At 37.7% G+C, this 4,990-nt stretch overlaps 1 pseudogene; it reads right to left on the bottom strand.

Annotated features, from left to right (window-relative positions):
- Window positions 1-2,683: 2,683 nt before the first annotated feature.
- On the bottom strand, window positions 2,684-4,578 carry LOC110760942 (phenylacetaldehyde synthase pseudogene; annotated as a pseudogene).
- Between the last annotated feature and the right edge of the window lie 412 nt (window positions 4,579-4,990).

Below are 4,990 nucleotides of genomic sequence, written 5' to 3'. Positions count from 1 at the left end.
TTTTGTGGAAATTGATTGCATTTGCATAGTCTTTTTATTTTTCTCTTCAACAAGGAAGGGGAGATTCAAAGCAAGAGACATTTCTCAGTCAAAAAAATATCATTAAACCAATAATTAGAAAATTATATAAAATCAACTTAGAAAGATTTACGCATTATGGCACCATGACTTCCAATATCACATGAATTAACTCGTTTGCCTAATAGGAGCAAGGGGCTTGTAGTTCAAGTGGCACCATGACTTCATGTATGATAACATTTTCACGTATCATAGCATTATTGGCCGAAATTAGCAAACCAATGTTATCCCGCTGCAACTAAGTTTTTCTCATTGTGAAGGGGTCTTGATGATGATAATGTTGAGAATCAAAGATTATCCTATAGTTTAGGGATTGTTTAATAGAACATGAATGTTATGTTATTTGACTTCCTTTATATATTCTTTCCTAGTTAGTTAGCTTACTTGTAGGAGTAACCTACGGAATGTATTATACAAACATACATCACGATCAATGAGAATTCATTCTGGTCCAATATCTTTTCATACCAATTTTACAAAAAAGGCTGCCTTGCTAATTTTGCCTTATTAAAATACCACTTCAATCATATAAAAAATCAAAAGACATCAAATTCCAGTTAAATTTAAGAGAGAATAAAAATCCCAAACTGCAAACAAATCTTTGACAAAATATAATGGATCTCAACACACAACTACCAGGTCTAAATGTAATAATGTAATTGTTAGTATGAAAATTGTATTGGCATTTCCTAAACTCTAGCATAGGTCAGGAATTAGGGTGTGAATATCTTTTACTGGAAGTTTTGGCGCAACACATTCAATTTCGGATTTTCGAAGAAAGACTTGATCGATATGAGGAAACTTATTTCAGGTAAATCATGACATAATCATGCATTCATTATAGAATTCCTAATTGGAGTTATTTTCACTCAAGTACTTTTATATTAGTCCTATTTTTAATAGGATTAGATTTTATCTCTTGAGATTATTTTCCTAATTGGACCTTATTATTTTGGTTTAAGTAAAAATATCATTTTTCATATTTGACATGGAGAGCATGTTTCTTTTAATACCCTAATTGGGTTCATTGATTCAGCTTGGTATATATTGTTTCCTGCTATAGCAATTGCTTGTATTGAAAGCCATCCTTACTTTCTCATATTATGCTAAGCTGGCGTATTTGAATTAAAGGTGATTAATGACCATACATTGGTCATATGGCTTTATGCTTTTTACTTGCAAAGAGGAGAACATGTCCATAAAAAAAGATAACGTGATGCTCTGTTTGAGACACAGCTTTTAGATATTTTGGTTGAGCATCTAAATTTCCAAACAAAAGCTTATATGCATATCTTTGAGATAAATCATCAAGTGTTTCATGTTTACTTGGTGATTTATCAAACACCTTTATCATTCATATTGCATTCATTTGCATGTTCGGTGATTCATACGGTTGAGGGCACCAAGACCGTGGTGGCGGTTTTCCTTCGGCGAGCTTAAAACAATCGTGACCAGTATTGCGTTCAACATAAGAAGTGTCGAAAGATCATCCCATGACAAAAGTTGAGTTACTAAGAAGTCGGTAAACATTATTATCTAAAATGTGTCTAGGATAAGCATGTGAGTACTACTTGTAATCATCATTCTATAGTGGATTTGTGTTGGACTGAGGAGTCCCGTGGATTTTCTCTAGAAGTGGGGTTTTACCACGTAAAATAATTCTCTACGTGTTCCTTTATTTTATGCTCAACACTTTTCAGGATTGATAAGCCATATCAATCTTGCTATCGATTGTTTATTGATTATAATTTTAAATTGGCACATTCACCTCACTCTAGGTATTCTTAGTCATCCTACAGATAATTTCAGTAATCTCAACATAGCTAGGAGGGCCTCCTCATTTGCTACATTGTAAACTCAACGCATCGACTGTGCTTGTGTTGTGAACTTGTGACTCGACTAGGAGGTGATCTGTCCTAATTCAAAATGACAAGGGACGGGGGAACTAAATATCTCAATTATTTTAGCATAATTATGCTTAGAATTTTGAGTTGCCACTTTAGAAACATAGACATATAATTGATCTCATAAGATATGTAGACATATAATTGATCTCATAAGATATGTGGTTCAATACATCACACCTGACTTTCTTTTTTTCCTTTGAAAAAAAAAGAAGAAGAAGAAGTCTTGTTCTTCCCACGCAAAACAATATCATACGTCTCATGGTAATTACCCATAAAAAACAATAATGTCATACGTTTCTCTCACTGTTCGTACACTCCACTTCAATAGCAGGCTTTATGCTGGCCAACAACCAACCTGCCACAAACGTGGCCTTCTAGTTGCCATGCAATCCAAAATATTTCAAAACATAAAACATTACAATCAAGTAACCTTTTTTTTTGGATTGTCAATCAATTATTAACTTTAACAAATATTTGATCACACATTACCAATCGAAACATAATTATGCAATCGCAAAGGAACTATAGTGTAGTGGTTTGGAGCAATTGATCTCGCAGGAAATGTCCTGAATTTGAATCTTCTAGCATCTGTATAGTATGTGTGAGTTTAGTATATTATTGCCCCTCTCAATAAGAAATCTCCTAAAAAACATAATTATGCAATTCATAATATATTTTATTTAATCAACACATAACATGTTTACACTTTTTATTTTGTCGAAGTAACCAAAAAAAAAAAACTACCAACATTAACGTAGAAATTAATACAGACAGGCCAAATTAAAAAGGAAAACATAGACATTACAAATTTGTATGGTTTAATTATTCATACATTCTCTGCACTGAGATATTCTAATTATCATGCAATCTTGTCCAACAATGGAAGCTTCAACTTTGCATCACCATCATCACCATGGTTCTTGAGGATGACATCTGCATGCTCTTGCACCACTTTCCAGGCCATGGCTATGTGTTTTTCCTCTGTTAGGGTTACACCCACTGCGCACCGTATCACGTACATACCTCCAACCACGGCATGAGTCATAAATACACGACCCGATGCATTGATGGCCTCCAGCAACTTGCAATTGACTTCATTTGTACATTTTTCAACATTATCCTCAATACCATTTTGATGAAAACTATTTGAAGTTGGAGTTGTTGGAGTGCCCTTACTTGTTGCAACCCATGGTGAAACCCTAAAGCAAACCATGGAGAAATTTCTAGGCACCACAATCTCAAACCTTTGGTCCATGGCTACAAGCCCTTCAAAAAGCTTGGCCATTTTGACATGGCTCCTAAGAAAGTTTCTAAGGTTAACCACGCCATAGCTTCTAAGCACAAGCCATAGTTTCATGGCCCGGAACCTCCGGCTTAGGGCTATTTGCCAGTCCTTGTAGTCCACCACTTGCTTTGAATCTGTCGGCTTGTTCCTCAAAAACTCGGGATTGGCTGAGAGTGAACTTATCAACGCTCCTGGATTCTTAACCCAGAGACAGCAACAATCGAGTCCAGTAAAGAACCATTTGTGTGCATTGAAGCTAAATGAATCCACACCCTCAATGCCATCAATGAAATGGCGAAACTCTGGGCAAATGCATGCACTCCCGGCATATGCCGCATCCACGTGAACCCACATGCCATGATGTTTCGCAACATCACATAGTGGGCCCAATGGATCAACCGCGGTGGTCGCGGTTGTTCCAACGGTGGCACATAGAAACAATGGCACCAGCCCAGCTTCTATGTCTGAAGATATTGCCAATTTTAAAGATTCGGGTGATAGTGCAAATGTTGTTGACCTTGTAGCCTCGATGGCCCGGAAATTCTTGGGGTTGATTCCAACAATTTGGGAAGCCTTTTGAAGTGCACTATGTGTTTGGTCTGACCCATACACAACTAGCTTCCCTATGTTGTCTCCACCAATTCGGCTCAGCATTTGATCCCTGGAAGCTGCCATGGTGCAAACAATGGCCTCACAAGTGCTCCCATGTATTACACCACCACCATTGCCAGAGAAAAGGAAAGACTTGGGAAGCCTTAGCAGGTTTCCAAGCCAATCCATGACTATGCTTTCTAGCTCAGTTGCGGCTGGAGATGACACCCAATTGAAGCCCACCACATTGAACCCAGTACTAAGCATTTCACCAAGAAACCCTGCTATGCTAACATTTGAAGCAAAGTATGCAAAGAAGCTAGGACTTTGCCAATGTGTTAGGCCAGGAACAATATGTTCCTGCACATCTTGGAGGATGGTTTCAATGGGCTCTGGGTTATCTGGGGCGGACTCCGGCAAGCGCTTTCGGAGATAACCCGGATCGACTTGGCTTAGGACTGGGTACTTGTCTATGTTTTGGTAATAATCTGCTATGAAGTCTACCATCATGTGGCCTTGCCTCCTGAATTCCACAGGATCCAGAGCGCTAGTCATTTGCATGGGGGAAGAATTGCTGTTGTTTTCTTGTGGATGGTCGAGCTTGAGGCTACCCATTTGGAATATTGGATGTGAAACTGAAGGATGAACAAACTAATACCAAATAATTCTGGTGCACACCTATATCACACCTCTCTCAAACAAGTAAGGGAAGGAACAAGATCTTTATTTAAGAGTGACCTTACTACTCACTATATAGTAAAGATAGCATTTAAAGCTATCTGAAGAAAAATTAAAGACAGCAGCTACCCTATTTCAAAGGTTAACCACTTTATACATGTTAGTTTGGTAAATTAATGAATATTGGTGGAGACCACAGTCCAATTTCACCAACCAAACCATGCATTGATTGATTTGCATTTCTAACATGCCCCCTCAAATCAAAATGCCTTCATACTAGTATTCCTCGTAGCATCTTGAAGGGCTCAACTGGAAGTGGCTTAGTGAAGAATTACTGTTGTTTTCATGTGGATGATCGAACTTGAGGCTACCCATTTGGAATTTTGAGGTGAAACTGGAGATTCAACAAGAAGAAAGATTCATTAGGTAGGACTAGTGGACGCAGTACAGA

Source organism: Prunus avium, chromosome 6, assembly GCF_965620075.1.
Source record: "Prunus avium chromosome 6, drPruAviu1.hap1.1, whole genome shotgun sequence".
Lineage (NCBI taxonomy): Eukaryota > Viridiplantae > Streptophyta > Magnoliopsida > Rosales > Rosaceae > Prunus > Prunus avium.
Note: the sequence above shows the minus strand (reverse complement) of the source record. Positions and strands in the feature narration are given on the sequence as shown.